Source organism: Physeter macrocephalus, chromosome 2 (assembly GCF_002837175.3).
Source record: "Physeter macrocephalus isolate SW-GA chromosome 2, ASM283717v5, whole genome shotgun sequence".
In the NCBI taxonomy this organism is placed as follows: Eukaryota; Metazoa; Chordata; class Mammalia; order Artiodactyla; family Physeteridae; genus Physeter; species Physeter macrocephalus.
Window position 1 is genome coordinate 28,703,568 of NC_041215.1, and position 16,784 is coordinate 28,720,351.

The 16,784-nt window shown below is 42.1% G+C and overlaps 1 long non-coding RNA gene across 3 annotated transcripts; it reads right to left on the reverse strand.

Moving 5' to 3' along the window:
* Positions 1-3,076: 3,076 nt before the first annotated feature.
* On the reverse strand, positions 3,077-15,331 carry LOC129391371 (uncharacterized). 3 transcript variants are annotated; one of them, XR_008615360.1, is made up of 3 exons: positions 14,996-15,331; positions 6,993-7,062; positions 3,077-3,617 (listed from the first exon to the last, which is right to left on the reverse strand). It is a non-coding gene; the product is annotated as an uncharacterized lncRNA (long non-coding RNA). The 3 variants fall into 3 exon arrangements; XR_008615363.1 differs by lacking the exon at positions 3,077-3,617 and adding an exon at positions 6,226-6,358; XR_008615362.1 differs by lacking the exon at positions 3,077-3,617 and adding an exon at positions 6,226-6,373.
* Between the last annotated feature and the right edge of the window lie 1,453 nt (positions 15,332-16,784).

Sequence of the window (16,784 nt, forward strand, 5' to 3'; positions counted from 1 at the left end):
AACATGTGAAAAATGTACTCGACAATGCAAAGCAGATGACTCGGTCACCATCTTCTGAGTCACCATTCTGTTCTCTGCATTCCTGCAGATGCCTTTCAAAACCAGAAAACGATTCTGTTAGGAGTCAGTAAGAAGGAAAATAAAAATGAAAAAAAAAAAAATTGGGCCTGCTTATACAGCCACACTGATACTTTTGTGGCTTGTCCCCCACTGGCAACCTGCTTGGCACTGGGTATTCCCAGGGACCCTAGGCCCAGACCCCAAGCCCGGAGAAGATCTGGGAGAGCATGGAAGGCACTTTGGTAGACTTGGCTGGCCTTTTGTTTTATTTTACATTGTAATGGCCACTTGGAAGTGAGCTCTGTGGCAGAGAGGAAAGGAGAGGACATTGGTGAAGATCTGGGTCCCTCGAGGTGAGGTAAGCTGTCTCCATTTCTCGTGTGCTGCACATGCATCTGTTAGTTAAAGTCAGAGCCCAGGTTTTAGGCATAAACCCAATTTTTAAGAAAGTTGTCAGATACACCAAGTCACCTCTAAGTCTTCCCTAGCCTGGTGGGCGGGGGTATCTCATGAGATTAGATGAAGATAGGATCCCAGTGAGCATGATTCTGGAGAAATGAGTCAACTGACTGCTTTAGTGGATGCAAAGGAGCACGTAGTAGATGCTCTATACCTCTCTGTGCAACAGGGAGCACGCCTCCTAGGGATCTGGTCTTTGCCTTGGGGACGTAGATGGATTAGACCACATTTCACGAGAGTTTTACCAAAGAACTTGCTCACTAAGCCTCCCGTCCTCCATATGCAGAAATAATGACCAAAGTCAAGAAGCTGTCCAGTTTGTTGAACACAAACTCTAAGAAGAAGAAGGCTGTTTCACTCATCTCCCTGAGGCAAGTGCTTAGAACAGTGGCTGCACATAAATATGTGTCAGTGAATGAATGGTATGATATGAAGATTCTGAATCAAAAGCCAACCAGTGCAATGGTCAAGTGGCTTTTGAGTACAATGAGCCTAGAAGCACACTCTGTTTTAACAAGCTAAATTTTAAGAAGACAAAGTAAGGAAAGGGAGAGTACTAGTAATCGTTGGTACTTGTATGTATCAGGAAATTTCTCATGTTCTTTGATGGGTAGGTATTGTCCCATTTTCCAGATTAGGAAACTGAGACTTGGAGAGGTTAAATCACTTGCCTAAGGTCACACAGCTAATGAGTAGTCGATCTGTGGTTCAGACCCAGGACTCCCATGTTGGAGTGGTTTCAAAGATGTAATTACTGTAGCACTTCCTTATTAGAGGCTCACTGCCTCAGCGTTTAGGGATGTATCAGACTGCTTACACTCGATGCTAGAACAAAGTTTTAAATTCTTTTCATGGGAAGTTTTCAGAATTTTGTGATTCAAACCAGATTAAGCAGGTGAAACTGCTTTTTTAGACTGTTTGTCTTAACTCTAAAAATTTTTTCTGAATCCAAATCCAGTATAAATGTATTAGCCTTTTCTAGCCAAGAGTTTACAGAAGTAAGAAGTAAATCAACATGCCTTCAACCCTAGGAGGAAATGTGAAAGAGAGAGATGGATGTTTGATCAGGTCTCAGAGGGCTCCTTTAGTTCCAACTCTGCTGGTCAACAGCTGTGTGATCTTGGATAAGTCCCTTCACCTCTCAGGACTGCAGGCTTATCTATGGTCAACTAAGGGACTAATAACCCTTGCTTTGCTTACTGCTCAGATATTGGAATCAAGAGAAATATGGAATTAAAATACTTTCAAAATTTATAGCATCCAATGAAGAAAACATTTATGTTTGTGATGAAAATGTCCTACTTTCTGTAATAATGGAGTTTGAGCTTTTTCCCATCTAATTTACCTAATTTTACTAATTTAATTTAATTTTCATCTTCCGAGATAACGTATTCTTTTCTCGTTTAGAATTTCACTCAGCTTTTTTCACTTAGCTAAATGGCACTTTTCTCCCTTGGTTTGGCAATTGTGAATATTTTTCTGATTTTTTTTTTTTCTTTTTAATTTTAGCTCAATCACAATTTACTGTTCTTCTCTAAGGCAGCAAGTCCAAGTACCTGAATTCATCTCAGAGAGCACAGAGAGTTGAGACAATGTTTCTCTCTGTACATACATTTCTAGGGTTGGTCCCAGCTATGAAATGTAATTATGATGCTTTCTTGCCTGATATTAGGCAAGTCTGAGGAGGCCTGGCGTACATTCCTTGGGCTCATGAGTAATTATGGTGTTGGTGATGATCAACTACTTTATAAGGTCTTGGGCCGCTGGTATTCTGGTTTTTACGTAATGCACAAACCCCATGAATTTAATTACCACCATCTTGGTGCCTAACAAATACGGTTCACTTGTAAGCCTTGTGTGTATTTATGTTCAGATGGGACTAAAGGGTGTGTGTTCGTGAGTATTGTGACCACTACACCCCATACATTCACAAAAATTGTCCCCCCAGATTCAGATTGGCTTTTGGTTTAATGGCCCATGCATTTGATATTCCTTTCTTGGTTGGAAAACTATCTTTCGAGTTCTCTTTTTCTCCACCTCCTTTCTTCTCCCTTCTTTGTCTAAACTGTATAACGCTGTGTTTCCTTTTGAAAGATTAGGTAAGAGGGAACACGTGTGTGAAAGTCGTGGCCAACTCCCATGTGTTGGGGGCCGGTGAGATGAAGGCCAAAGGCCAAATGACTTCGACACCTGACAAGTGTGTGGATCTCATTATGGCCATGGGGTCTGGAGGCCTTAAAAAAATCAATGGATTTGCAGGATGCATGGTCAACATTTGGTGAGAAAGCAGGTCTTCAATGATTTTGTTTCTAATCCATGGCAGAGGTATGGCCCTTCAAGAAAAGAAAAAAAATCCTTTCATCTCCTAGCAGCAAAGTTTCCATCTACCTCATATATTTAAGGGATTCACAGAGCTTGAAGCAGTATTTGAGATTATCTTGTCCGACGCCTTTATTTTATAAACGAGTAGCTTGAGCTCAGGAAGGAGAGTTTCCCAAGTCCTCAGAACCGACCAGATTCCCTGACTCCCAGCTCAGCCCTCCATATGTCACCCCTGCTGTCATGGCGCTGATTCACATCCGCTTATCCAGTGAGGGGCTTTTTGAGCACCTACTCTGTGCCTGGGGGTAAGTGGCTTGGTTTGGGGCTCACAAGGAAGTCATTCAGGCATAGTTTTGGCCTTCAAGGAATTTGTTAGCAATTTGGAGAGTCAAGGCTAATATGACACGACAGTCTCATGTGCAAATGGCAGCTTGTAGGTCAGAGTTGGTGTAGTTGGAGCAGTCCCGTTCCTCGGGGCGTCAGAGTGCAGAAGTTGGGGAAGGCTAGGCTTCTGGGAGGAGACTTGGAGGCGGAACTTGAAGCAGGTTTTGGAAGTTTGAAGTCTGGGAATTCCAGGAAGGAGTAGGGCTTGCGAAAGTCTCAGAAGTCGTAAGGAACAGCATGTGAGTAAGTGCTGGGAGTGAAGACAAGCCAACTTCTCGGTCCCCGTGTGGAGGGTGTGGAATGACGTCGGCTCCACAGCACAGGAGCACAGTGCAGACAGCCTTTCATCCAGGCTAAGGTGTCTGCTTCCTTGTGCAGAGAGTGGACATCGACTACAGTTTTAAGTAGGGCAGTGAGGAGAAAAAATGAAGATAACTGGTTAGAGGAAAGATTGGAGGGAGGTAAGATCAGAAAAAAGGGAACCAGTTGGGTTAGTTTGGAAAAAGTCCCAGCGCGAAGGGATGAAACCCCTGAGAAGGGAAGTGGGGAATACAAAGCCGCAGGCGCCGAGGGACCCCCACCCTCCCAACTCTGCGGGGCTGCCTGGGTGAGGGTAAAATTTGCAGTGCCAACTCCTAGAATGACTAACATCTTTGCCTTCCAGGATCTTGAGAGGTTTGCTCTGCTTGTCTATATGGCTTTTCCAGGAGTGCTGGCACAAGATATGATTCTTCACCATTTAGAGGCAAAACTGAAGGCAGGGAAATATGGACAGTTGCCCCACAAGACCAGGACATCTCAGGCTGACACTAAAGTGCCCAGGGGCTGGATAGAGCGATGGGCCTGCATCCTGACTTGGCCTCTCACTAACTCCAAGCTGCCGCCAAGCCACTGACACATTCCAAACCTCAGTGTTCTTATCTGTACTTTTGCGATGTAGTAACGCCTGTCGTAGTTACCTCACCCAGTGTTGTAAGAATCCAATAAGAGAGCATATGTGAACTGTACATAGACTGTAATCAGTGTCCTGTCACAGCTCTCGCTGCTGAGATGGTGGAGCATTGGATGCCGGGAGAAACTACAAGAGAGCAAGGACGTAGTCCCTACTAAGAAAGTAACCATCTTCTGCCTTGCCAACGTTGACACTGCTTTTTCACATTTAAGAAGGAATAGAAGTGAAAATAGCTTGAGGATGCTGTTCAGTCTCATTACAGTGAGCTGCCCTAAACCAGAACTGACCAGGCTCTCTGCTGGCAGAACTTTCAAAACTTGGGTGGCCCCATCCAAAGCTGAAAAAATCATTGAAAGGATGGGAGAGGGGGGGGTGAGATGCTCGTCCCTGAAAAAAGGGGAGATGGTTTTCAAACTATATTTTTAATATATTTTCTAAATTTTAATGACACTCTGCCTGAAACTATTAGCAGCTTCTCAAGTTCTCTGAGCAGGGTTTTCCTTGGAGATTGGCTTGATCATAGGTTTAATTCCTGACTCCTTTCTAAACGTAAAGAACCAGTTCATCTAGAACTCCATAAACACCCCCTCCCAAAGGAGGAGGCTGTGTTGGCATCCGGAGGCAGAGCGGGGACCCTGTGGAAAGGTTTCTGGGTAATGGGAGGAAGAAGAACCTTCAAAACAGAATCACTGAGCACCGCCTGGTCTAGAGAGTGAGGGGCATAAAAATATAGGTTTCGAGTGCTTGCTGAGTGCCAGAACTTGGCTTTGATCCTGATCGTATAGTGGCAGAGTTTAAGATACCCTAGATGTTTTTCTGGAGGCCAATGTGAATTCAGCGATAGGTTTTTCCCTGCAGGATGGCACAGATACAGCCTTGGAGAGCTCGTCCAGGCTCCATCCAGAGAGTAGATTTGGGGCAGGGGAGGCTAGGAGCAGGAGACCAGTGCAGGGTAAACAGCAGGAATCCCCTGAACTAGGGCAGTGGCAGTAGAGAAGGAGTAGATTTGGAAAATAGTTTGGTAGCAAAAGTGAAAAGGGTTGCCCACTGCGAAAGCAGTGCCCGTAGTTTTTGTTCCCTGTGTTCCCCGTCACCCAGCACTTATGAGATGCTTAACCCCCTGACCTTGAATGTTTGTTGATTAATTGCTTGGTCATCACATGTCTTAAGGTAAAATTTTACTGTTTATCCTATCCAGTGATGAGGACCAAAATTTAGCCATAATATATTTATCACAGTATCATTTTTTTCTAGTTTCACTGAGATATACTTGACATACAGCACGGCATAAGTTTAAGGTGCACAGCGTCATGATTTGACTTAATACATCATGAAATGATTATCACAAGAGTGAACACATCCATTATCTCATATAGATACAACATGAAAGAAATAGAAAAAAAACTGTTTTCCTTATGACTATGACTCTTAGGGTTTATTCCGTTAAGAGCTTTCATTTATAATGTACAGCAGTGTTAATTACCTTTATCATGCTGTATATTACATCCCTAGTACTTATTTATCTTATAACTGGAAGTTTGCACCTTTTGACTGCTTTCACTGAATTTCCTCTCCTCCCACCCCTACCTCTGGTAACCATAAATCTGATCTCTTTTCTGTGGGTTTGTTTGTTTTTGAAGTATAATTGACCTATAATCCTACGTTACTGCCTGGTACACAACAGAGTGGTTCAATATCTCTGTACATTTCAAAATGTTCACCAAGATAAGTCTAGTTGTCATCTGTCACCATACAAAGATATTCCATAATTATTGACTATATTCCCCCCATTGTACATTTCAGACTTGTGACATTTATTTTGCAACTGGAAGTTTGTACCTCTTAGTCTCCCTCACCTATGTCTCTCCTCCCCTCAATTCTTTCCCCTCTGGCAACCACCTGTTTGTTCTCTGTATCTATGACTCTGTTTCTGTTTAGTTATATTTGTTCATTTGTTTTGTTTTTTACATTACACATATAAGTGAAATCATACATTATTTATCTTTCTCTGACTGACTTATTTCACTTAGCATAATACCTTCTAGGTCCATCCATGTTATCACGAATGGCAAGATTTCTTTCTTTTCTTTATGGCTGAGTAGTAATCCATTGTATGTATATACACCACATCTTCTTTATCCATTCATCTATTGATGGGCACTTGTTGCTTCCATATCTTGGCTACTGTAAATAAAGCTGTAACGAGCATAGGGCTGCACATATCTTTTTGATTTAGTGTCACGTTTAATAGCAAAATTATGTTCAAATAGGGGGAAAGCTCTTATGTTGGATAGAATATTTACAATGATTAAAAATCACATTTTCAATAAATGTGACATAGGAATGACATAGGACATTAATGACATAGGAACTTCTTCTAACATAATGTTAAGTATAAACATAATACAAACTATGTATAGATAGTATGCTCCTAATCAATTAAAAATACACACAGAGGGGCTTCCCTGGTGGCACAGTGGTTGAGAATCTGCCTGCCAATGCAGGGGACACGGGTTCGAGCCCTGGTCTGGGAAGATCCCACATGCCGCGGAGCAGCTGGGCCCGTGAGCCACAACTACCGAGCCTGCGCGTCTGGAGCCTGTGCTCCGCAGCAAGAGAGGCCGCGATAGTGAGAGGCCCGCGCACCGCGATGAAGAGTGGCCCTCGCTCGCTGCAACTAGAGAAAGCCCTCGCACAGGAACGAAGACCCAACACAGCCATAAATAAATACATACATAAATAAATAAATAAATAAATAATACACACAGAGAAAAAAGAAAGGAAGAAAATATATCAACATGTTAATCATAGTTACCTTGAGTGGCAAGGCTAAGATTGCAGTTTATTTTCTTCTTTCCACATTTTAATATTTTTCTAATTTCACACTGTGGAGAGGAAGAAGTTTTCAAATCAGAAGAATAAAAATTACTGTGGAAGAAAAAAAACCCAAGAGGATACCATTTAGGGATTCAGAAGATTGTGTTCAAATGTCAGCACTGCCTTATGACTTAGGCAAGTCACTTAACCTCTATAGTCTACAGTTTTCTTATCTGTAAAGCGAGCATAATAACATCTGCCTGCTAATTATGGGGCTATTGTAAATGTCAAACAAAATAAGGGGTGTGGAAGTGCTTTATCAGTTACTAGTTAAGTTGCTTCAGGAATATATGAGATTCTGGTTATTGCTATGTTCCCTCCCCTCACGGGGGACCCATAAGTGTCTGCTAGAGGGCCCTCCGGGTGGGTGTGGGTAGCTGGCAACCTACTCTGGAGAAGGAGGGGAGGAGCTCATCCCAGCTGGAAGCTATTTTGCTTGAATGGAGACTATCAGGTCTAGCCAAAAATAATTTCATTGTGTTGAAGAAAGAGAGCTCAGAGACAAGCTGGGAGTGTTGGGGAAAGAGGAAGATGCTGGGCAAAGGAGAACTCAGTCCCAGCAAGCCTGTTGGGATTCTAATTCTCACTCCCAGTCTGTCTGCGAGGCTGAATTCTCCTTCCAGCGCTGTGACTCCAGGATTGAGTAACACTGGACCAGCCCTTACTCCCTCTGGGCCTCGGGATCGTGTGTGGCAAATGAAGGCTTGTAAGGGCTGGTCCCTCCCTCCCTCCCTCCCGAATCTGGGAACGTATTCTGTGCGTCTCATGTGAAATCATTCCTTTCATCAGTGCTGTAATAGAGTCACCATGAATGATCCACGTGAAGAGGTAAAGGATATGAATGGAACATACACACAGAGGGGCAGGGCAAGTGGGCAAGCCAAGAGATGATCTGGTATCACAACCAACAAACATATATTAAGTCTATGGTAAGTGTAGGTCCTTACGTTTCATACTGAGGGTTCAGAAACCTGGGTCTCAATCCCTGCCTACCTGGGAAGAGATGATGAAGACAGGGTCACTTCCTAATTGCCAAGAATGAATCCCAGCGAGTGAGCACCCAGGAGATCAGAGGAGGCAGATGATGAGCAGGGTGATGAGGGCATGACTTGGAGAGCAGGTAGCCTAATGAGGTCTCCCAAGCTGGGAGCAAGCAGAAAGCACCAGTGTGAAGATAGGTTTAGGGAACAATACACAGCCTCCCCCAGTTTGGAAGCTTCTAGTTGACTTATCTTGGAAAAATCGTTTAACTCAAATGAACCTCTGTTTCTTCAGTTGTGAAAATGAGGCTATTAATACTTCACAGGCTATTGTGATGATTAAAAGAGGGAAAGAAGATGAAGTTCCAGTCATATAGTATGTGTTCAAAAATATTCATTTCCTTGTCCCTCTTTTTTCCTACATTATCTAATGGCTAGCCCCAGACCAATGATTGGAAACTGGTGGTCTATGAGCCAGATCTAGTTTGTACATACTGTTTTACCCGGATCACAGAATTCTAGTTTACACTGTGTTTTAAAAAATATTTGCATTAGCTGGCGACACTTGAAAATTAGGATATTTTATATAACCATCCAGATTTCCAACGTCTCTTGAAAAATCAGATCTGGTCACAGAGGGTGGGGAAGGTCCACATGAACACTTGACACCTACTGTCTGGTGCTGAGTCAGGGCTGTTCCTGTGGGCAGGGCCTCATCCCCACTTCTCCACAGTCCGCACGACTCCCTGCTGAGCCCCAACACTGAGGCCAGTGTCAGCTGTAGTCTGTCATTGTGTTTGCACCGTTTTTTATTCTCGAATTGAGTTTTTAGTGAAATTTCTTTTTAAAGCAGAAAAATGAAACATTGGCCAAGAGCATCACATGTTTCAAAAACAAAAACAGAACAGGAAGAGAGCATATTTCACTGGGGAGGTGAAGAAAATTCCTATGTGTTTAATATGCAGATGAAGCATGGCACTCTTGAAAGAATACACTTGGCTTGCTTCACTTGTTACCTGCTTGGCCCCCGTAGACATTTGAGTTTATTGCCCTTAGCCTGGGCCAGTTGCTCTTAACAGTTATGTGTCTGTGGAAAATAGAAATCCCTCTTTATAATTTCCTCCTGCTGTGAAGGGGAAAATTCGGGCAGAACTGAAGAAGACATGCGGGCACCAATGGTGGTCAACACAAAGTCCAGGGAGATGGCTACTGAACAAGGCCTCTTGCCTCCATGAGTGTATGTCAGTTCACCATGAGGGCAGACATTTCTAGGTCTTGGAAACACATGATCCTTTCAGAGCTTCCTGGTTAACACTTCCATGATCAAAGATAACTCTAAGCTGATGAAATGCTGCCTGGAATTAAAGGAAAAGCAATGGTTTAGAAAGGCACTGTCCAATAAAAATATGAGGTGAGCCACATATATAATTTAAAATTTTCTAGTAGCCACATTGTCAAAAGAAAAAGAAACGAGTGAATTGAATTTAAATAGTATATTTTGTTTTACCCTATTGTCATTTCTACATTTTAACATGTAGTTGATATAAAAAATAATTAAATGAGATACTTTAACATTGTTTTTCTTCTGATTAATTCAGTCTTACAAATTTGGTGTGTATTTTCCATTTATAGCACATCCTGGCCGCATTTCAAGTGCTCACTAGCCTCCCATGGCCAGTGGCCACTGTACTGAACAGTGCAGGTTTAGAAGATAGATGGGGGCATTAGCAGCTGTAAGAGCTTTACTGCTTCCTTGGCTTTGCTGCTGGCTGGCCCTGATCAGTCAGATCTTGGTCTCTCCCTTCTTGTGTATCCCATATCCTCTGTATCATGTGCCTGTATCTTCTTCTCAACTTTAAGCAAGCAATTTGAGGACACCCTTCCCACACTGGCACCATGTTTTCCTTTCCTTGCAGACTCTTCTGGATAAAGGATGATGTGGGACATGGTAGCAGGCGCTCACTATGTTTTCTTGACCTCGTATACTCTATTTTTGACTTGAGTTCTTCCATGATGGAAAATTCACAAATTCTCTGTTCTGAAACAGGATATTGACTTTGGCTACTCCTGTTAAACTTCTAAGATTAAAGATCCCACTGAATCTTAGACTTTCAGTGTCAACATCATTCATTCATTCATTCATAAATTCATTAACACACATGCCAGCCATACTGCTAGGTACTAGAATTCCAAAGATCACAAAAACACATTTATTACTCAATAATTACTCAATATGAAAACAAATAAATGCTGTTTAGCATGACAAGTACAATAACAGATGTAGAGTGAGAGTGAGAGAGAGAGTAAGGGACGTAAATGGAGGAGTAGCCCTTTTGTTTGGAGAGATTAGGGAAGGCTTCACAGAGGAGGTGACGTTTGAGTGGGAGCCCAAGGAATGAGTAGAAATTCAGCAGGCAGAAAGAAGGGCATGAATTTACACTTGTGTGGCCAGCACATGCAAAACTCTGGAGGGCCCCAAACTGGGGCTGATGGCCAAGGCAGATGGTCCAGCTGTGTCTTTCCATTGTGAGCTTATAGGTGGGACTGCGGTCCCCTGATATGAGACAACTGGTTTGATATTCACTCAACCTTCTGTTTTACTGTGACTTTATCAAGATGCTGCAAGGTGTGAGATGCCTAGTTCTATGATCAACTTCAGAAGACTTCTATGTCTCTGGGTAACCCACAGAAATTTAGACAACTTTACTTGTCTAAAGTACACAAGAACTTCTTGGGCCCTATCTAAAAGTCATTTTTATAGGAGTACCGTAAACAGATTTCTGAATAACCCTCAAAATTAAGTACCATTAAACCATAACCAAAATGTACATGTGGATTTGAGATGTGTCAACATGTGTTTTGCATCTTTCCCTTGTGAAATTTATGTATCTTGCACGGCCTTTGGGCAGAGCCCATGTGTTTCACATATGGTTGGTACATTTCTTATTAGGAATGGTATAAAGAGGGTCAGGAGAATCAGACTACTGTATTGATAAACATAAGGTTAGAGATCCACTGATAAAAAATGGCTTCTGAGACACCCACATTAATGAGAAGAACATTTATCTTGAAGACATATATATTTTTGGCTGGAAGGAATCTTGGAGAGAATTTGGTCCAACCCATTTATTTCACACTTAGGAAACTGAGACCTTGAAGGATTAAGTGATTCACCCAAGGTCCTCAGATATCAGTGGCAAAGCAAGGATGAGAACTTAAGCTATCTGATTTCCAGCCCAATGCTCTTTTCCTATTTTCCACATTGCTTGGTTCATGATTTTCATTAAAAGCACATTATCATTTTCCAGTTTAAAATGATTTCTTGATAGCAGTTCTAGAGAGTTTTCCAGATTCCATCTATGAAAACTTAGGAAAAGATGGAAATTTATGGGAGCAGAGTTATGCATTTATGACTTTGAATTGTAGCCCCTAGGTCGAGCAAAATTCTTGGCACTTAGTAGTTTCTTATTAGTATCTGGGGAATGAACGAACCACATCAACAACCCAAATGATGAGAAATGTGCTACCAGAATCTATGGGAATGCCCACAAAGGTTACAAGACCTATAAAACCTAAAGTGAGGACTGCAGCTAGGGTGGGGGCAACATATGATTTGCCAAAGAAACAGGGCAGGCTTGATCTCCTGTAGAATGTGTCTTTACTCAGAGACGATATTCAAAATATTCAATGACCATGGCCACACAGGCATTAGCCATCAGAGTGGAGGCTGCTGTGAACAATTGGACTGGAGCCAACCAGTTAAATACCAGCACTGTCTCTTCTCCCATTTTACTCTTCTTTGGGGGTGCTCAGAATGTGGTTCTTCTTCCCACCCACCCAGTAATTCTCCTTTCCATGTCCCCTCCTGAGAGAATAAAACTCTAATAAAACTACAGAGAAGGAAGGAATATAGAGGAGGATGTGGATATTATTACATGGAAGATGTAGTCTCAGTGAGTAAAGTCCTCAGTGAGTAAAGTGAGGTAGGAAGAACCCTAGTAGCATTGCATGCTGGAGTTTCATTTGACTCTTCTTCGCTTTAGAGTCCATGAGCTGGGGAATTGAAGAAGGACATTTTTGCAGTTGGGCTGCACTAGATCTGCTATCCACTAGAACTCTGAATCCTTGGGCACACCCTTCTGCCCTGTGGCTACATACTTGGGAAGGGGCTTTACCAAAACCAAAGTGGTCAGCAAATGAGGTGAACAGAACTACCCAAAGCACACCTGCAGGTGCATGCCAAGTCTGGATGCATCTCTGCTAATTTTAAGATTGGAAAAATGGAAAAAATCTAACATGGAACATATTAAAAAGTTGCACAACCAGCGATAAGGGGATCAAACATTGAGAAACTTCTTGAAATACTCTGAAGGATGCGTGAAGCCTTGTTCCATGAAAGGAACAAAATACTATGAGGAAGAAATAGCCTGAAATGTTGATAATGAGGACTGTAAAGAAAATAAATGTACAACTGCAGAATTTAAATGCTCACTGAAGACAGAAAATAACAAAACTGATGATGCAGAAGACTGAAGCAACTGTATTACAGACAAACTGGATAGCCCCCGCCCCCCCCCCCCCCCACTGCAGAATGGAGAGAAAAATGTACACCGTGATGAATGGAGAGGCAACATAAAAGAGAATCAAGAGTAAGGACTCTGAAGGTGTACTCTCTGGGTGCAAATCCTGACCCCAACCATACTAGCAGTGTGGCATTGGGCTAGTTGTATAATCTGTCTGTGCCTCAGTGTTCTTGATTGTAAAATAGGGCTAATAATAATTACCTGACTCAAAGGGATTTGTGACATTTAATTAAATTAATTACTATTGATAAGATGTTTAAACCAGGTTTTGGCATATAGTAAACAGTATAATATATTCGTTAAATAGAAAACAAGCAAGAAGATTACAGACATGGAGGACAGAGGGTAAAAATTAAACTTAAGAACATAACCATCAAGATGGATGAAAGTTAAATCATCAGAGCAACAATAATTACAAACACAATTACTATTTTTGAATTCTTGGTTTCCAGCAGCCCGCCGGACCATCATCAGTATCACTGGCCTTGTACTCATGCCTCAACAGTTTTCAGCAACCCTGAGAGAGTGTCACTACCCTCATTACTATCTTTTCCTCTACCCTCTTCATTTCTCTTCACTGTTTATATCACTACTTGAAATTATATTATACTTTTGTTATTTCACTTCCAATTTATGTTCCATGAATGCTAATCTCTCTTGTTCACCATTGTCAGAGAGTAGATACTAAAAACGTTATTGAATAAGTGAATGAAGAAAGACCTGGGTGTCTTGTCATATCAGGTCCCATAAATTAAGAGAGCCATTCTTAGATACGCAATGGCAAGATTTTAGAAGAGAAAGAGAATTGGAGGCATCAATGGAAGAAAAAATTAGTTTCCCTGCCTACAAGTGAACAATTGTTTTTCTGACATCGTCCTTACCCTCTGCTGTAGTATATGAAGGAAAACAATAGAGCAATGTCTGCAAAACTTTTGAAAGAATTTTATACTCATGTACTAGAGGATTAGATACTATAACTACCATGTGCCTTTCTTTTAAAAAGGGATGAATAAAAAATAAGACCTTGATAATGGGGAAGTGATGATATAAAGGGAGGGTGGGGGTACTCATACTCTGCTCCTGTAGCTTTAAAGGCCATTCATAGACAAAATACTCCCACATTTAGATCTTTAGTCCTTTAGTCCTTATAGTAGTATGAATAATGGTCCCCTATAGATGTCCACCTCCTCATCCTGGGAACCTGTGAATATGTTACCTCACATGGTAAAAAAAAAAAAAAAAATATATATATATATATATATATATATATATCTACATATATATAGATATAAATAAATAAATATATATATATATAAATAAATATATATATACACACACAGAGAGAGAGAGAGAGAGAGAGAGAAAGAAATATATATATGTAAAGAAATTTTCAGACATGATTAAGTTACAAATATTGAGATGAGAGATTTCCTGCACTATCCAGATGGGCTCATTTGCAATCACAAGTGTTCTTATATCAATAAAAGGGAAGCAGGAGAATCAAAATTGAAGGAGCAATAGGAAATGTGACAATGGAAGCAAGAAATTGGAATGATGTGAGGAATGGATCATAAACCTAGAAGTGTAAACAGTGTCTGAAAATAACAAGGAGACAGATTTTCCCCTCAAAGCCTCCAGAAGGGACCAGACCTGCTAACACTTTGACTTTAATCCAGTGAGACTGATTTTGAAATTCTGACGTCCAGATTGTAAGATAATAAAATAGTGTGTGTGTTTTTTTAAGTTGAGGTAAAATATACATAGTAGTTAATCATTTTAAGGGCTACAATTCAGTGGCATTTGGTGCATTCACAATGATGTGCAACCACTACGGCTCTCTATTTTAAAAACGTTTTCACTACTCCAGAAGAAACTCCTACCCATTAAGCAGTTACATTTTATGTCTGGCTTCTTTTACTTAGTATAATGTTTTCAAGGTTTACCCAAGTGGTAGAATGTATCAATACTTCATTCCTGTGGACCTTCAAGATGGCAGAGGAGTAAGATGTGAAGATCACCTTCCTCCCTACAAATACATCAAAAATACATGTACATGTTGAACAACTCCTACAGAACACCTACTGAACGTTGGCAGAAGACCTCAGACTTCCCAGAAGGTGAGAAGCTCCCCACGTACCTGGGTAGGGCAAAAGAAAAAAGAAAAAACAGAGCCAAAAGAATAGGGATGGGACCTGCACCTCTGGGAGGGAGCTGTGAAGGAAGAAAAGTCTCCACACACTAGGAAGGTCCTTCATTGGTGGAGACGGGGAGTGGGTGGGGGGGAAGCTTCAGAGCCAGGCGGAGAGCGCAGCAACAGCGGTGCAGAGGGCAAAGCAGAGAGATTCATGCACAGAGGATCGGTGCCTACCAGTACTCACCAGACTGAGACGCTTGTCTGCTCACCCGCTGGGGTGGACAGGGGCTGGGAGCTGAGGCTCGGGCTTCAGACGTCAGATCCCAGGGAGAGGACTGGGGTTGGCTGCGTGAACACAGCCTGAAGGGGGCTAGTGCACCACAGCTAGCCGGGAGGGAGTCTGGGAAAAAGTCTTGACCTGCCTAAGAGGAAAGAGACCATTGTTTCACAGTGCATGAGGAGAGAGGATTCAGAGCACTGCCTAAAGCAGCTCCAGAGACTGGCGCGAGCCACGGCTACCAGCGTGGACAACAGAGATGGGCATGAAATGCTAATGCTGCTGCTGCAGCCACCAAGAAGCCTGTGTGCGAGCACAGGTCACTATCCACACCTCCCCTCCTGGGAGACCATACAGCCTGCCACTGCCAGGGTCCCGTGATCCAGGGACAACTTCCCAGGGAGAACACATGGCGTGCCTCAGGCTGTTGCAATGTCACGCCAGCTTCTGCCGCTGCAGTCTCACACCACATTCCGTACCCCTCCTTTCCCCTGGCTTGAGTGAGCCAGAGCCCCTTAATCAGCTGCTACTTTAACCCTGTCCTGTCTCGTCAGGAACAGACGCCCTCAGGTGACCTACATGCAAAAGGGGGGCCAAATCCAAAGCTGAACCCCAGGAGCTGTGCGAAAAAAGAAGAGAAAGGGAAATTTCTACAAGCAGCCTCTGGAGCAGTGGATTAAATCTCCACAATCAACTTGATATACCCTGCATCTGTGGAATACCTTAAGAGACAACAAATCATCCCAAAATTGAGGTGGTGGACTTTGGGAGCAACTGTAGACTTGGGGTTTGCTTTCTGCATCTAATTTCTTTCTGGTTTTATGTTTATCTTAGTTTAGTATTTAGAGCTTATTATCATTGGTATATTTGTTTATTGATTTGGTTACTCTCTTCCTTTTATATATATATATATTTCCTCTTTTTCTTTAATTGAGTGTGTATGTGTATGCTTCTTTGTGTGATTTTCTCTGTATAGCTTTGCTTTTCTCATTTGTCCTAGGGTTCTGTCTGTCTGTTTTATTATTTATTTATTTTTTTGTATAGTTTTAGTGCTTGTTATCGTGGATTTTTTTTTGTTTGGTTGCTCTCTTCGTTCTTTTTTTTTTTTTGAATTACTTTTATATTTTAAAAAATATTTTTAAAATTTTTTATTTTAATAACTTTATTTTCTTTCTTTCTTTCTCTCGCTCCTTTCTTTCTTTCTTTCTTTCTTTCTTTCTTTCTTTCTTTCTATCTTTCTTTCTTTCTTCCTTCCTTTCTCTCTTTCTCTCTTTTTCTCCCTTTTCTTCTGAGCCGTGTGTCTGACGGGGTCTTGGTGATCCAGCCGTGTGTTGGGCCTGAGCCTCTGAGGTGGGAGAGCCGAGTTCAGGACTTTGGACCACCAGAGACCTCCCACCTCCACGTAATATCAAACAGCAAAAGCTCTCACAGAAATCTCCTTCTCAACACTGAGACCCAACTCCACTCAACAACCAGCAAGCTACAGTGCTGGACACTCTATGCAAAAAAACTAGCAAGACAGGAATATAACCCCACCAATCAGCAGAGAGGCTGCCTAAAATCATAATAAGGTCACAGATACCCCAAAACACACCACTGGACCCAGTCCTGCCCAGCAGAAAGACAAGATCAAGCCTCATCCACGAGAACACAGGCACCAGTCCCCTCCACCAGGAAGTCAATACAACCCACTGAACCAACCTTAGCTACTGGGGGCACACACCAAAAAAAAGGGAACTACAAACCTGCAGCCTGT